Source organism: Pelodiscus sinensis, chromosome 5 (genome assembly GCF_052426305.1).
Source record: "Pelodiscus sinensis isolate ZL-2025 chromosome 5, ASM5242630v1, whole genome shotgun sequence".
In the NCBI taxonomy this organism is placed as follows: domain Eukaryota; kingdom Metazoa; phylum Chordata; order Testudines; family Trionychidae; genus Pelodiscus; species Pelodiscus sinensis.
The window spans coordinates 32,091,904-32,110,030 of NC_143056.1; the positions used below are offsets into that span (position 1 = coordinate 32,091,904).

General features: G+C 43.6%; 1 protein-coding gene across 6 annotated transcripts in view; it reads left to right on the plus strand.

The window, feature by feature from the left end:
* TTC7B (tetratricopeptide repeat domain 7B) overlaps window positions 1-18,127 on the plus strand; it is a 252,974-nt gene that overhangs the window by 212,215 nt on the left and 22,632 nt on the right. The window lies entirely within an intron of this gene.

Sequence of the window (18,127 nt, forward strand, 5' to 3'; positions counted from 1 at the left end):
TTCCATCCTAAAATGTTTTGCAAACATTCATTAATCCTTATTACACCTACTACTTAATCCTTCCAAGCAATGAGTTTGAGATTGGGGAACTGAAACAGAGAAGGTAAAGTTACTTGCTCAAGATCACTTGCTTAAGAAACCTACTTTAATAAATAGTTTTCAAAGGGAAGTTGTCAAGCTATTTCTTTAAAGATATTTAACTACTATAATTAAATAAGCCAAATCTTAATATTTGTGTATATTAATTTCATGATCTTTATAATTGTTTTCCGGATTGTGTGTTATTTCTTTGTTTTCCACTACACTGACTAATATTTTTTCAAAACCAAAACATTTTAGGTTGGAAAGACCAAGTAGAGGCACCCAGAAAAACCTAGCTTTACCCCTGGACCATGAAAATTCTTGGTGATACTGTCCAGGGTTTTCAGAGTCAGGGTTTTGCTTTGTAAAAAACTTATCCTGAGACTAATGGACTTTTCATAGGCATAGTTTCTGCAACAGTCACTGTAATAATAACCAGAGAGATAGTACGTCTGGCATATCTACAGAATTCACTTGGCCCTTTTTCTGAGTCCTCAAACCTGTAGTGTCATTAAGCAAATAGCAGTAATTTGTTTTTATTAGATTTCTTACTAAGAAATTGCTTATCTTTTTAAGTAGGGATGTTAATTAATGTGTATTTGTGTAAACATGTAAGTGCTGGATTTTTTTAGTGTTTACAGGATTACACATGGGGACAGGAAAGCGGGAGCCAGTGCTCACAGGGAGCTGGCTTTTAAGTGAGCACCAGTTCCTGCCTGCCCCCTCCCTCTGCTGCCTCTGAAAAAGAGATGGCAGGTGGCTCAGCAGGAGCTGATATGCGCAGGCAGCTGACTTGAAAGCCTCTTCCCTCATGTACCTGCTCTCACCTGCCCCACGCTGTTGCCTATATCAGAGGAAGCACAGGGGGAGAGGATGCCAGTCAATTGGGATCAATACGCATAGGGAGCCAGCTTGAAAGCTGCTTCCCGCGTGTATCAGCTCCCACCTCCTTCTGCACTGTTGCCTCTCTATCAGAAGCAGCAGTGCGTGGGGGAAGAGGTAACTCTGCGAGAGCTGGTGTTCATGAGGAGCCAGCTTTTAAGCCGGCTCCCCCTAAGCACTGGCTCACCCCTCCCTCCCATGCATACACAGAGAGCCAGCTCCCCATGAGTATCGGTTCCCGCCTGTCTCCCCTTCGCTACTGCCTCTGTGCGAGGCAGCAGGGGGGGAAACGTCTCCAACATAGAGGCAGCCAGGGAGCTTTGCATGTAGTCATTAAGATTAACCAGTAAGACCAGGCTTTTCAGAGAATCAGGTAGACGATTACACGCTAACATCCCTAGCTGGGATTCTGTACTGTTGTGACCCATATATTACATGCCATTAAACTTGGGCTATGTAGGATTTGATTTATATGATTATGGTTTTTTGTCTACCATACACTCAGTTTGACTACTAATAATCCTCACCCAGTTAGATTATAAGAATATACTGTGTGCTGCTTACTGACAGGCTGCTGAGAAATACTATAGCTTTTCATGCTGCCATTGTACAAATTGCTCTTATTTCTGAACAGATCTTAATTATACAAATTCTTCCGTCCTGATTGACTGCTTCTCTCAGACTCTTTATTCATCGGCCCATAACAAAAATGGTCACCTCAGCTTTGATACCCTCTTAAAAAAACAAGAACTGAACCAAAACTACCAACTCACTTTGTGGACAGCTAATAGCTATCAAATAGTGTATCTTCAGTCAGTGTGAGTCTAGTCTGGATTCCATCTACTGATGTAAATGAAAAGCCATTTTTTATATTCCTATGCAGCATCCAGTTATATATACAAGACTCTGTCACTACAGTGTAGTCTGTTTTAGCACTTTATTACTTTAATATGTCAGTACTGTTGAAAATGTTTTATATCCCAGTGAGGATTGGGGCCCCACTGTGCTAAACCCTATAAAATACACCTGCCCAAAAGAATTTACAGTCTTAGAAGATAATTGACATTGAAAAGGCTGGGGGAAAGGGATAGAATGATTAAAAATTCATTACAGATTAAGTAGGTTCCACTTAGCCCATCTGCAGCACAACATATCCATCATTAATTACCTGATCTCTAATAGGCATTTCAGCTTATAAAGCTAGAGAAACATGCTTCTTGTGAGGACTAATTATTAACAAAAGGCCTTTTCATTAAGAATTTTATCTGTTTGATTTGGCTGATTCTTAAATACCTGAGCTTTAATGATGTGTTGAGAAGCACCTTCGGGATGCAGATATGAAGCAAACTAGAAATGTGCCAGAATTATTTGCCAGTGTTTTCATTAATGCTTTGGATTAACTCCTTCACAGCTATAGCCCGTTCATGTGATAGAGATTGGTGATTGTGCAGGCAGAATTGTTGGTGTTCAGTGTTTGAAATCATTAATTGGAACTTTAAAAACAAAGAACAATCCAGTGGCACTTTAGAGAGGCTGCTGTGTGGACCACTGGATCCAGAGGTTTTTAAGCTTTCCTGGGTCTGAGCAGAGTCCAGGCATTACTTTTGGTACTGTCTCACTAATGCAGTCTATCTAAGTCTCCTCTGTGGTCCAACTGTCTGAACTCTGAGTTTAGTGCCTGCTCCTCAGAATCTCTGGCTGATAAAGCACATCCTTTTCCACAGGTCCAGCCTTGTGGACACACTGGTTTACAGGTCACTTCTTCAGGAACATCTGATTATAGAAGCAAGTAGACACAGGATTTGCAAAGATTTCTAGCACAATTATTCTTTACTTTAGACATCACAAGAGTTACGCAGAGTTAAAATTAGATTAATCAACAAACTGAATAGTCGATGGAATTTCTATCGACTATTCGATTAGTTCACAAGGGCACTTCCATTTTGAAATGTAGCAAGAGCCTCTCTGGCTGTTGCTACATTTTAAAAGCGGAAGTGCCACGTGGTATTCTGCCTTGGAAATGTAAAAGAACCCCACCAGGGGCTCTTGTGCATTTCAAAGATTGAAACGCCGCGTGGAGCCTGGAGCCAGCGGGGGTCTCTTGTACATTTTAAAGATGGAACATCACCACTGTACCACTGCCCCCTCCCACAAAGGTGTAGAGCTGGAGCTGGGGGGAACTGGGTTTTAACCCAGCTTCCTCCCAGCACCCTTTCCTCTCCCCCTCCCTTCCTTGCAGCCTCTTTCTGATAGAGGCAGCAAGGTGGGGGGAAGTGACTAGTCAATAAGCTTTTGTTTATTGGATAGTTGACTGGTCGATTAGTTGCTTACCTCCCTAATGAAGATCTAGGCAAAATGAGTAATAGACACACTTTTACCTGCTTCAGTTTCATCAGCACTCTTGAACATTCTTTTTGGATTTTAGTCAGTGTCTTTTCAGAGCATCCATTATCCCCTTCCTGAGTTTATAGTTTAGTCAAGTTACAGAGTTTCTCACTGCCGTCTTTGCAGCCAGCTTTCTTGAGCCTGGTTTTATCCAGCAGTCAAGAAAGGTCTCCTCTTGTCACCAAAGCATGCTCCAGCCTTTCTACCTGTCTGACAGACCCAGTCTCTCTCTTTCCCTCTCTTTTTTTTTTTTTTTTTTTAAAGAGCTACATCAATATTTCATCTCCTTTTTCCCTTTCTGGGGAAATTCCACTTCTTCAAACCACCTAACATTGTGCAGAGAAGTTGAAGAAAACTGGTTTTATCTAGAAGTTGAAGAAAACTGGTTTTATCGTTTTTTCTGCCTGGGCAAGTTCTATTCAATCTCTGGTCGTCTTTAACAATCAACCTATTCATAAGTGGACATGCAGACGCCATTCCCCTGTCTCCTTTATCATAAGAAATACCAGGGTGTACAAGAACATAGTTCAGATAAGCATCAGGGCTTAACCAGACTTACACTTCATTGTCTCAGGCCATGAATAACAATTCATGAATTGTACATAGACTGCCCAATCATCACAGGCCCTTAATGAGCTATATATTGCATTTTTAGCCAAAATTGTAGTCCAATATTATACAAAGAACAGAACACAATTATGTCTTTTGTAATGCACACAAGGCACTTGACATGGAAGATTCTTTCTCCGTTGATATCATTGGCCCAGAGAAGGCAAATGCTGACAATTTACTAAAAGTATGTGATCACAGGATGGTGTGGGGGGTGTTAGAGAGAGAAATTTTATCTTTCATAGTCTTTACCTGATTCTGTGTTTGCATATGTATCTGATGTTTTAAATTTGCTCACAAAAAAAGAAAGCTTAAACAATACATGTTCAGGAAGCACAGAGGAATGATAGGAAGTTCTCATAAATAATGATCTTGGGACACTTAATGGTACATTTAAAGTCTACATGTGTCTGATCCTCCAAGGGGCTGATTATCTCAGAGCTTTGTATTAGTGTAACAAGTACACAAATCATTGTCATCTAGGATATGTTGATATCCAGAGCACTCTTCTTTGTCCTTCCTTCCATGACACTTGCTCGGTAAGATTTAACACTGAAAAGGAAAACCCACACCCATAACCAGTGATGGTACATTATAACAGTGAAAATGTCAGCTGGTCATAAACGTACTGCTTCATGACATAATAGAGAGGTTTTTATGTCTTCTAACTATTGATACGTACTGTTAATATTTAATTTAAGACATCTTTTGAATACTGAATGAAATACAAATGGTGATAATTTGGAATAATCTTGAGAGCATGCTCTGCATCCTAGCTTTTGACAGGAAAGTTTAATGTATCTATTTTTTATGTAAGATACAACTTTGTTTCGCTTTCCGAAGTCCTTTTGATATTAGATGAGAATTGCTTTGCAAAACATTTTTTAAATTAGGTCAGTTAGCTGTGCAGTGCAATGAACTAATTATGATTATTTTGCTCCCTGGGAGTTTTTTCTGCTCGTTGAATTTATTACAGCCTTATTTCATAGCTGGAGCTGAGAACTTGCACAATCAAAGCTGTATTGCACCTGGCATGCATGGCCATCTTGCCTATATATACTCTCCAGGGGCCTTTTGCTTGTAGGCAACATCTGGCATCTATTCATTTGTAATTGTATTTCAGTTTAATTAATAAAAAATACTCTTATTTTAAAAAGGGTTGGGATTGTTTGGATTAAATAATAGATACAAAAACTGTACTGCTCAGAGCAGCTATCCACAATTTGCTTTAAAAGAGACTGAAGTGGGGGGAGGAAGGTGGTTGGGTAATAAAAGTACTCTGAGGATTCTCTGAGTCTGAACTCGTGAACGATCAACTAAAAATATTTGACATGAAGTCATAGACCCATGTTGTCTTTTCTGTCTGCTGGACAATTCTTACTAGCGAAATTATTTATCAAGGTCAATCTGAATGGGACATTGTGTATTTTTTTAATGTATAATACAGCATTATTAATAAGTGTATATAATCTTGCATATAATTCATTTGATAATAAATTATCTCCCATAAATATTTACCCACTGATGTAAGTGGTCTGATAATTCAACCTTAGCCTTTTAAAATAAGTATTGTGAAGTTAATAAATGAGTCATAAATGTTATAGAGCTACTGAAATTGAGGCTTAATGACACTTCAGCTTGCTTTACTGAAGGAATAATGTCTGATAGTTGTCTAAATTAAGTTTATTTCTAATGCACAGCTGTTTTCATCTTCTGGCCTGCTGTGCATTTATCACACAAGAAACTCGGGATTTTTGGAGGGTAGTCCTTGTTTCTCAAGACAGCTGGCTCTTCTCTTGAGAGAATAGCTGTAACTTAATTGTAGTGATTCCTTATTGCTGACTGGGAATTACAATATCTGGTTCCTAAGAGACATGCCCCATCTAGTCCTTAACCTGTGTTCCAGTTGATACTTTATTGCATGCCTGAAAATTTGGAAGATGATATAAACTGCGATCATTGTCCCCTTTGGTATGATTGCTTTCCCTGATCATGATTGTCAAATGGCTGAATTCCACAATTCAATTTTCTACTCTTGGCACAACTACTCTGCAGCTACTCCAATTTGAGTGCATGTCTTCACTATGGGCTGGATTTATGGGCTTTGATCGATCCAGTGAAGGTTGATTTATTGTGTCTAGTAGAGATGCGATAAATCAATTGCCAACTGCTCTCCCTTCAACTTTGGTACTCCACCAAAATGAGAAGAGTAAGCAGGAGAGCATCAGATGTCAGCTTACCACAGTGAAGATACTATGGTAAGCAGACCTAAGTAAGTCAACTTCAGCTACATTACTCATGTAGCTAAAGCTGTATAACTTAGGTTAGTATCCATGGTAGTGTAGACAAGGCTTGAAAAAGACCTTTTTTTTTGGTACCCTTTTATCTCACCAGTTCTCTCTCATTTCAAATTTATTGAGGGCATCTTTTTCCCCCTGTGCTTCTATTTGTTATTGTTTCCTCTTTTTCTCCAAGCACCTAGTCAGATTTCAGGGCCCTGGGATGTTCCACTTGGAATTAAACATTGAAGGAGTCTGGTGTTTTCTTTAATGCAGTCTTGTATTTGAATGTACAAAGCCCCGCTTCTCCAAAAGCAGGAGGAACTATGAACAAAAGGAGCAGTTTCTTAGTATACAGATGCAAGCCTTTTTAGTACCAGAGCCAAAAACTCTCTAGCTTTTCCCAGCATCATAATGTTCTCATAGGCTACTGCTTGGCTTTCTTCCTCTTGCTTATGTGCCTCTGCCTCTCTCTCTTCTTCAGCATGTTTTACAAAGACTCATTCACTTCAGCAAGCCCCTCTATTGGTTCAATTCAAAACTCCCAGGTGGATTCAGAGACCCCTTTTGGCTTACACAGAGGCATTGTGATAAACTTGTGCTGACAATTATGTTATTGAAGAGTGCATTTATACTCAGTCTCAAAGGGCTTTTGGATTCACATATCTCATTGGTACCTCTCTGCATACTGCTGTTACACTCTGCAGTTGTATTATTATGAAAATATTTCTCATAGTTCCATAGTTAAGGCTGAGTTGAGTTTTGAACTTAAAGCAAGGGTTCAACCACTTTATTCATGTTGGAAGGGCATAACAAAGTGCGGTTCCGCAGGGGTCTGTTTTGGGACCAGTTCTGTTCAATATCTTCATCATTGATTTAGGTATTGGCATAGAGAATATGCTTATTAAGTTTGCAGATGATAGCAAGCTGGGAGGAGTTGCAACTGCTTTAGAGGATAGGGTCATAATTCAAAACGATCTGGACAAAATGGGGAAATGATCTGAGGTAAATAGGATGAAGTTTAATAAGGACAAATGCAAAGTACTCCACTTAGGAAGGAACAATCAGTTTCATATATACAGAATGGGAAGCGACTGTCTGGGAAGGTGTACTGCAGAAACTTATCTAGGGGTCATAGTGGGCCACAAGCCAAATATGAGTCAACAGTGTGACACTTGCAAAAAAAAGCAGATGTGATTCTAGGATGCAGTAAAAGGAGTACTGTGAGCAAGACACAAGAAGTCATTCTTTGATCTACTCTGAGCTGATTAAGCCCCAGTTGGAGTATTGTGTCCAGTTCTGGGCACCACATTTCAAGAAAAAATGTGCAGAAATTGGAGAAGGTCCAGAGAAGAGCAACAAGAATGATTAAAGGCCTAGAGAACATTACCTATGAGGGAAGACTGAAAGAATTGGGTTTGTTTAGTTTAGAAAGGAGAGGACTGAGAGGGGGGTATGATAGCGATTTTCAAGTATCTAAAAAGGTGTCACAAGGACGAGGGAGAAAATTGTTCTCCTTAGCTTCTGAGGATAGGACAAGAAGCAATAGGCTTAAACTGCAGCAAGGGAGGTTTAGGTTGGACATTAGGAAAAGCTTATTCCAGGGTGGTTAAACCCTGGAATAAGTTGCCTAGGTAGTTTGTGGAATCTACATCCCTGGAGATATTTAAGAGTGGGTGTGATAGACATCTAGGAGAGATGGTCTAGATCCGTGGTCACCAACCCGTCGATCGCGATCGACTGGTAGATCGTGAGGCCTCAACCAGTCGATCACGAGGCGTTCAGGCAACCCCACCCCGCATTTTCCTCCCACCCTTGAGAAGCCCCACTACCTACCTCTAGTGTAGTGCCGGCTTCCCGCAGGGTGGACGGAAGTCCTGTCTGAAGCCCGCGTCACTTCCGGGAGTTCCGGAACTGTGCGGGCTGCTCCCCTCCCACAGCTCTGTTGCATGCTGGGGGAGGGGGCGTCAGCCCCGGAGGAGGAGTGCGGAGGCTTCCCTGCGCCGCCAGCTCCGGAGGGGTGAGTTGAGCGCAGGGGTTTCCCTGCGCTGTGGGAGCAGGGGTCGGCCCCGGAATTTGGCTGGGCCAGGCCATGCCGTGGGAGGGGGGTTTGGCCCTGGGGCAGGCGCCCGCAGAGGTTGGCCGTGCTGTGGGAGGGGAGGGCAAAGGTTGGCCGGGTGAGGGGTTGGCTGGGCTGGGCCGCGCCGCACTGTGGAAGGGGGGTTTGGCCCCGGGGCAGGCGCCCGTGGGGGTTGGCCGCGCTGCGGGAGGGGAGGCTGGGTGTTGGCCGGCAGGGGTTGGCTGGGCTGGGCCGGGACGGGCCACACTGCACTGTGGAAGGGGGGGTTGGCCCTGGGGCAGGCGCCTGTGGGGGTTGGCCATGCTGCAGGAGGAGAGGGGATGGGCCGGGCTATGCCGTGGAAGGGGGGTTTGGCCCCGGGGCAGGCTCCCGCGGGGGGTTGTCCCCGGGGTGGGTACATGAGGGGTTTCCCTGCCCCGCGGAGGGGGGGAAAATGGGGAGTCGAGCCCGGAGGAGGCATGTGCTGGCTTCCCTCTGGGGGGGGGGGAGAATCCTGGGAGGAGGCAGATGCAGAGGACTCTCTGCTGCCACCGGCACCCTGACCCAACTCCCAGACCCAAGACCCAACTCCCCAGACCCAACTCCCCTGTCCACCAGCTACAGAACTCTGTCCCCACTCCCTGAACTCTGTCCCCACTGGCACCCTGTCCCCTGCTGCAGAACCCTGTCCTCTGCCCTCCCAGCACCCTGTTCCCTCTCCCCTTCCCTCAGCCGCAGAACTCTGACCCCACAAAATGTATAATTATAAATTCTTCATTTTAGATTTAAATAGCATGAATAAAAAACAGACCATTTATTTCATAACTATAAACACGTGATTTTAATTTTATATATCGCATAAGTTAAAAATCAACTGTTTATCAGAGTGTGTAAGTAAGGGCTGGGGATAGCAAGTGATGGACAGGAGGAGAATAGAGAGGGCGGGGCTTCAAGGAAGGAGCGGGGTGGTAGAACTTCGCCTGTTCTGAGATTTAAAAAGTGATCTTCGGTGTAAAAAGGTTGGAGACCACTGGTCTAGATGGTGGTTGGTCCTACCACGAGGGCAGGGGACTGGACTTGATGACCTCTCGAAGTCCCTTCCAGTTCTAGTATTCTGTGTTTCTAAGTTTATGTCTGAAGAATTGAGCATACTCTCCCCAAAATTACCGCACTTATTCTTTAAGTAAGAACTGATTTAAAAAAAAATTATAAGCAAATTGTCTAATTTATTTGAGTTAGAATATATTAATTGGTACTTTAGCAAGTTTAGCACCAAGTTTCAGATGATTTTGAGTTCCCTAATGATCTTGATAATGCAAATACTTTAAGCTTCCTTTATAATTAGTTTGCTGTAGTGTGATTTAGGTTACTGTTTGGGGGGGAGTGGAATGAGATCTAATGATCATTTTCCCCATTTTCATAATTGAAAATGTCTATAGAAACTATGGTACTATGAGAAGCAGACAAATAATGTTTTGGCCACAAATGATATGTAGAATTACCCTCTTTCAAAATGACTGCCATCTCTCATTACTTTTAACAAAACTGTGGTCATAAATGAAGAAGATTCAATTACATCACATGAAAGCAGACAGATAAAAAGTGTCAAATTTTATAAATATTTGTATACCAATGCTAGAAGTGTAAGATGGGTGAACTCTAGTGCCTGTTATTGAGGATACTGATGTAATAATCACAGAAATTTGATGGAATGATAACATAACACCTATATACAAAGTAATGAAAGAATGAATCAGGCTGGTGGGGAAGTGGCACTATATGTGAAAGAAGACATACTCTCAGGTATAATACAAATTAATTATAACAAAGCGTATCTGTGGATACAAATTCTGTGTTTGAAAATAAGATTAGAACTGTAGGAATATACTACTAACCAGCTTCCCAGAATGGTAAAGGTGATCGTGAAATGCTCAGAGAGATTAGAAAGGCTATAAAATAAAAAACTCGGTAATAATAGCGGATTTCAGCTATCCCCATGTTGGCTAGATACATGTCACCTCAGGAAAGATGTACAGATACATTTTTTTAGTCACTAATAATGAATGTTTCTTTGAACAGTTAGTTTTAGAATGTACAAGGGAGAAGCAATTCTTGATTTAGGCCTAAGTGAAGCACAGGATCTCATCCAAGAAGTAATTGGAAAGCTGAACCACTCAGTAATAGTTACGATAGAACAGGGGTGAGGTCAGGGCCACTGACACACAGAAAAATCAGTCAGGTGCTGGACACAAGTGAGAAGCAGAGTGAGAAGTCCCTGACTGAGAAGGAAAAAGACATGCCTTGCATTTCCCTTACACACAGGGTCGGTGGGGGGAGGAGGAGGCAGGCTAGTAGATTTTGTATGCTTCGACCCCGTGGGTGGGTAGCAGGCAGGGCTGGAGTGCCAGTGCAGGCTCCCCAATGGAGCCCTGAGCCCTGAGACTTGAGGATCAGATCCAAGCAAGCTGGGGACTGTATCCAGCCCCTGGGCCTAAGGTTTCCCACCCCTGCCATAAAACATTCTTGTTAGAGGTAGGAAACAATACCAAAGAAGCCCATAACAGTAGCATTTAACTTCAGAAAGGGAAGCTAGAGAACAGTGAGGGAAGCTACTTCAATAGAAATTAAAAGGAATAGTCATAAAAATGAGATGCCTGCAAACTGCATGGAAGCTGTTTCTTAAAACATAGGTTCAAATTAAATATATGCCCTAAATTTAAAAACATAGTATAAACCAAAAATTTGCCATGATGACAAAATAGAGTAGAAGTGGTTAGAGACAAAAAGGCATCCTTTAAAAATTGGAAGTCACATCCTATTAAGGAAAATCAAAATAAGCATAAACTCTGGATAGTCAAGTGTAAAAGTATAATTAGGCAGCCCAAAAAAGAATCTGAAGAGGAACTAGCAAAAGACACATAAACTAACAGCAGAGGAGTTTTTTAAATTACATTAGAAGCGGGAAGCCTGCCAAACAATCAATGGGGCCACTGAATCATCCAGGTGCTAAAGAAGCTCTCAAAGAAGATTAGGCCATTGCAGAGAAGCTAAATGAATACTTTGTTTCATTCTTCACTGCAGAGGTTGTAAAAAGATTCCCACACCTGAGCCATTCTTTTTAGGTGACATATCTGAGGAATTATCCCAGATGGAGGTATCAGTAGATGGGGTTTTAGAGCAAAAATGATAAATTAAAAAGTGATAAGTCACCAGGGCTAGATGGTATTAACCCAAGAGTTCTGAAGTAGCTCAGAAATGAAGTTGTATAATTTTTAACTGTGTATGTAACCTATCACTTAAATCACATTCTGTACCAATGACTGAAGGGATAGCTAATGTAATACCAATTTTTTAAAAGGTTCCAGAGGCACTTCTGGCAATTACAGACACAGAAACCAGTACAGACAAATTGTTTTGAACTGTAGTAATAAAGAGCATTATCAGACAAAAAAGAACATGATATTTTGGGAAAGAGTCAACATAGCTTTTGTAAAGGGGAGTTATGCTTAACCAATCTATTGGAATTTTTGAGGTTGTTCACAAAAAACATGGACAGAGATGAGCCAGCAGATTTATTATACAGGCAGTCCCCAACTTACGTCGGATCCGCAGTTACGAACAGGGCTTTTCTCGCCCCGGAGAACGGGAGCGGCAGGACGCCCAGATGCGCCGCGGTCCTCCGCCCCCGTCCTCTGGGGCGAGAAAAGCTGCTCCCCATCTCCTTGGTCTGCAGGGAGACGGGGAGCAAAGCCTTGGAGCACGCCTGCAGCGCCTGGGCTGTCCCGCTGCGGGCGTGCTCCGCGGCTTTGCTCCCCATCTCCCTGGTCTGACCAGCAGACCAGGGAGATGGGGAGCAAAGCCTCGGAGCACGCCAGCAATGGAACAGCCACGGCGCGCCTGGACTGTCCCGCTGCCCGCGTGCTCTGCGGCTTTGCTCCGCGTCTCCCAGGTCAGCAGACCAGGGAGACGGAGCAAAGCCCTGGAGGACTTGGGCGGTCCCGCCACCCCAGTCTCCCTGGTCTGCTGGGGGGGGGGGTGCAGCGAGTGCCCCCCCCCCCCAGCAGACCAGGCTTTTCTTGCCTACCCCTGGGGTAGAGCAGCTGGGGGCTGCCGGGTTGGTCCCGCAGCGCCGCTCGGACCAACCCAGCAGCACCCCAGCTGCTCTGCCCCAGGTGTCCTGATTCAGCCGCTGATCAGTTTCAGCAGCAGCTGACTTGGGGACGCCTGGGTTTCTTAAATTGAATCTGTATGTAAGTCAGAACTGGCATCCAGATTCAGCCGCGGTTGAAACTGATCAGTTTCAGCAGCGGCTGACGCCAGTTCCGACTTACATACAGAGTCAACTTAAGAACAAACCTACAGTCCCTATCTTGTACGTAACCCGGGGACTGCCTGTACTTGGACTTTCAGAAACATTTTATAAGATCCCTCATCAAAGGATCTTTGCAAAGTGAACAGTTATGGGATAAGAGGAAGGGCCTTCATGGATCAGTAACTGGTTAAAAGACAGGAAACAATGGGTAGAAAAGAAATGGTCAGTTTTCAGAATAAAAAGAGATGAATAGTATTGTCCCTCAGGAATCTGTCATAAAAAAACAAGCTTCCAAACAAACTTCCACATGGCTGGACTTTACAAAAATTAGACAAGCCACTTACAATGCTCACGTCACATCCCTACAGAAGAAAAACAACAATAAACTCTCTAAATTCCTACATGCCACTGGGTTCTACAACTCCAGTAACCTCAATGTATCTAACAACATTGTTAATCTGTCCAACTACACTTTTAACCTGGCAGAAGCTTCAAACAATTGCAGAAATCACATTGTAACTTTCTCTTTGGTTTCTCAATTACTGTTCATGTATGATTTTTTTATTAAACATACAGTGAGGACCAACAAACATTAAAGTGCCTTAATCATAGTCATAGGCAAATAATTGTTGCATGGTGTTACAACAGGGTAGAATTAAAATTGTTTGGATGCCCTAGTTGTGATTTTTTTCATTCATTAAAATGTTCAGAGTTCCTCAAAATATATCCTTAATTCTGAATATCCTGTGCTTACAGTACTTGCTTTCTGGGTAACTGCAACAACCTTGTATTTTAACCAAAATTACCAGTATGTGTTCTTAGCCTTAACTCAGTTTAATGTTGCTTTTGTCTGGGAATTTACACAGCTGTGTAAAGCATTTTAGGAAACACGCTCTACAAATTGTAACATTTATATATTTAACATGAAAATTAGAAGGTATCAAAGTGGTGCAGAAGTCTTTGCTTACGCCTCTCATTTCAACAAGTTAGATCCCTACTTATTCTATGTGGTTCTTTGCTGAGCATAAATAGAGTTTACATGCTGTCACTATAAAGTGACCAATATTAAGATCTGTGCTAAAAGATACAAACCAGAATTTTATTGCAAAATGGAACAATAAAGGAGAGCACAAAACAACATGCTGTTTTCAAACAGTTACTAAAGGTATGTCTGCAATATCATAACAATGGCATTGAGCCTTGGAAACATGGTCAGGTTTGTGGGGTTAAAAATTGCAGTGATTAAGTTCAGGCTTAAATTGGAGCCCAGACTTTTGAGACCCACTCCCACTGCAATCTACAGACCAAGCCCTGGAAGATCAGGTCACGTGGACCTTTATTTGTGGGATAGATGAAGCTTCGTCTTGATGGTAAAAAGGGTGTGACTCAATGTGATTTACTCTGTCAAGTCAACTTGCAAGCTACCACATTTGAAGACACATTAATCTGTTGCTGTTTCATCTAGACTCCCACGTAGACTGTCAGCTAACACAACTGAGAATACATCCATTTTGCCTATCAAGACAGAGCCTTAGTGAATCTGAACTTAAAAGATGCATTTTGGGGGGGGCCTCTTGTCAGTATCAGCAATTTGTTGATGTTTACTTTTTAGTACTGAAGTTAATACCACCACTTTATAGTCCAAGCATGTAAATTTTTTCATGCTTAGCAAAGCACCAGAGTAAATGGGGATCAACTTTGTTGGTTTTGCATAAGTGTTCCTTTTATCATAACTTGTGGGTGCTTTATAAAATTTCCCTGTCTGTTACATTGTAGTTCTTTCCTGATTTACCTACAAGTCTCACTTTTTTTTGTACCCTCAATTACTATACTTAGTTGCCTACATTTTGAGTGGAATATATAAAAGATCTTCAAACTATCTTGAACTATCAGAACTACCTGTTTGTTGATGCTTACACATATCTTGGTCTTACCCTCAACATCAAGAAGACAAGGGAGGGGAGGCAGTTACGAACCTTTAGGGTGTTACCATTCCTTCCTCCCCCCAAATTCTGAGACCTTTTTATCATGCCGGGTTTTCAGGTGGAGAAGGAACTGAGGAGACGGTGTCTATGCATGCATGTCCATGCGGCACCCGCACCTGCACATGTGTGATACCCCACGCACTGCAGTGAAGAATCCTGTCTGTGTCGCTGAGATGCACTGACACTTGCTGTGGAGCACCCACAGGGATGCACATCTCGAAGAACTGTCACTTACTGCTAAAGGTTCATCCAAGGCAAATATTGATGTAGAAATCCTACATCTTCTGAACTCGTTCATGGCACAGGGTTTTTGAAGATCATGACATTTGAACAGACACCAAGCTTCTTGTCTATCAAGCTGTCATTCTCCCAACACTATTGTATGGGTCTGGAACTGGGACAGTCTACAGACATCACTTGAAAGTCCTTGAGAGGTATCACCAATGCTGCCTTCACAAGATCTTGAAGATCAAATGGGAAGACAAGTGCACTAACATTAGTGTTCAGGAAGAGGCAAAGGCCACCAGTATCGAGATAATAATCATCTATAAGCAACTTTGCTGGACTGGTCACATTGTTTGGATGCCAGGCCACCACCTCCCAAAACAGGTCCTGTTTTCTCACCTGAAAGAAGGACACCGTAAAGTTGGAGGAAACAAAAGCGTTATAAGGACTTGCTAAAGGATAACTTAAAGAAGTGCAACATTGATGTTGACACTTGGGAAACACTCACCCAAGATTGCTCAAAATGGAGAGAAGCTGTATGCAACGGCCCCCTGAATTTTGACTTTGCCTGCCAACAAGCTGAGGAGGAGAAGAGGCACAGGAGGAAGGGAAGACTGGCTTCTAGTCTAGAAGACTGGCTCCTGCTGTACCTGGAAACATCTGTCCTCATTGTAACAGAACTTGTGGTTCAAGGATCGGCCTTATCAGCCACCCGAGGGTCTTAACTCCCATGGAAGATGATCATACTCATAGGGTATGTCTACACTTGCACCCTAGTTCGAACTAGGGGTGCAAATGCAGGCATTCGAAATAGTCAATGAAGCGGGGATTTAAATATCCCACACTTCATTAGAATGATCTCGCCGGCGCGTTACTCCGAATGCCAGCTGTTTCAAAAGTGAAAGTGCGTGCTGGGACACATTAGTTCAAATCCCTTTAAAGGAACCAAATAGAAAAAATATGTTAATGCATAGTCTCTGTAAATTAAGGAAAAACTATAGCACTTTGCACTAGGGATGTTAAATATTGATTAATTGAATAGAAGATTAACCTCATGAATTCTGATCAGTCAGTCAACTATTCTAAAAAAGTGGAAGAACAAATGCATACCTGGATGCAGAAGAGTTTTTCTGGGATATCTCCGGAATTCTGAAAAACTCCAGCAGTCTAGCCATACCCAGTTGAGACAGGATGTGTAGGCCCTGGGGTGGGAATGAGGAGTTTGGGAAGGGGTGAGAGGTGTACGCTCTGGGAGGAAATCTGGATGCAGGAGGAGGTGGAGGAGGGGATGCTGGCTCGGGGAGGGGGCGCCAGGCCAGGCAGTGTTGGGTTCAGATGTAGGGCTAGGGTACTAAGCAAGCCACAGACTTCTGGATGTGAGGGTTCAGGAATTGGGTTGGGCTATATATGGGGCTCAGGGCAGGGGGTTCCAGTGTATGATAGGCTCAGATCTAGGGTCTCAGGGAAGGTGGAATGCAGGAGTGTTATGATGCTGTGGCCAAATAGGGGCTTGGCCCCAACTGAGGGTTTGTTGGCCAGGCTTTATTTTTAAATAAAATACTATGTCAAACACAAAAAGTTTCTGCATTAGAACATAAGAACATAAGAATGGCCGTACTGGGTCAGACCAAAGGTCCATCAAGCCCAGTAGCCTGTCTGCCGACAGTGACCAGCACCAGGTGCCCCAGAGAGGGTGGACCGAAGACAATGATCAGCGATTTGTCTCTTGCCATCTTTTTCCAGCCTCTGACAAACAGAGGCCAAGGACACCACTTCTATCCCCTGGCTAATAGTCTTTTATGGACCTAACCTCCATGAAATTATCTAGCTTCTCTTTAAACATTGTCTTTATGAGAAGGGAAGGGAACCTGTTTTGAGTCAGGGGTCACTGACCCACAGAAAAGCCAGCTGGGGCCACACAAGTGAGATGCAAAAACAAAAAAGCCTTCCTCCAGCCCACCCCCCAAGCCTCACTAATGTGGCCCCAACTGTGCTGATGGGAGCAGGGGACATCGTGGGGCAGCAGGGGAAGTGTGCTAGTGGGTGTGCTGGAACAGGTAACAGGGTGCCAGTGGGGGCAGGGTTCTGTGGTTGGGGGCAGGGGAGAGAGAACAGGGTTCTGTGTCAGGGGGCAGGGAGCCAGTGGGGGCAGGGTTCTGCAGCTGGAGGCAGGGGAGAGGGAACAGGGTGCCGGGAGGGTAGGGGACAGGGTTCTGCAGCAGGGGACAGAATTCTATGGCTGGGGGTAGGGGAGAGGGAACAGGGTGCCATGGGGGCAGGGTTCTGGGGCAGGGGACCAATGGGGGCAGACAGTCCCCTGCACCCGCCTCCTCTCAGGATTGCCCCACTTCCTCCTCCGGGCCTGACTCCCTCCTCCCACAGAGCAGGGTAGCCCCCATCGTGCACCCCCTCGGGGCCAACCTTCCTCCCCCCCATGGAGGAAGGAAGCCCAGTTAGGGGCCAGCTTGAGCCTCCCGTAGAGATGGAAAGCCCCCATTGCACACACCCTCTGGGCCCTACTTCCCCCTCCCGCAGAGTAGGGAAGTCCCAGCACGCACCTCTTGGGACTCACCCGGTAAGTTCCCGGCATGCCACAGACCTGGGGCAAGGAAGCAGCCAGCGCATTTCCAAAACCCCCAGAAGTGATGTGCAGCTGCAGAACTTCCATCCACCCTGCGGGAAGCTGCCACTACCTCCATTGTCGCTGGAGGTAGATAGTGGGTCTTCTTAGGGGTGGGGGGAAATGAGGGGCCTGGAACGCCTCGCGATCAACAGGTTGGTGACCACGGGTCTATAGGATTAACCCATAAGATTTTGCTTAGAGGTTAATCAGTTAATCGACTATACTATTTTGCACTCTTACATTGACATTTCACCCAAGAAGCTCGATATACTTAAAATACTAAATCAGTAAGGGTCAACTATCCTTAAAACTGAGGTAGATAAGTATTATTTATAAAAATGGTGACACTGAGATACAGAGAGGCTGTCTCTTGCCTAGGGTCAGATTGGATGTAGACACTTTTCATTTCAAGTTCTGTGCTTCAGCCATATGATTCTTGCTTCTATATTATTTGATTTTGTTCTTGCCTTTTTACAGTCCATCAGAACATTGGCAATATGTTTTTAAAATGTATTTAATTTAAGAATAGATAAATGTGAGGAAAGTGCTAATGAATGTGATTATCCTTTGATTATCCATAAAAAAAAGTTATGGCAAGGTTGATAGAATCTAAAATCATGGCCTGTGTGTCTGATATTGCCTCATCTAGCCATCAGCTGCAACTCAGCGTGGTTAAAACCAAGTTCT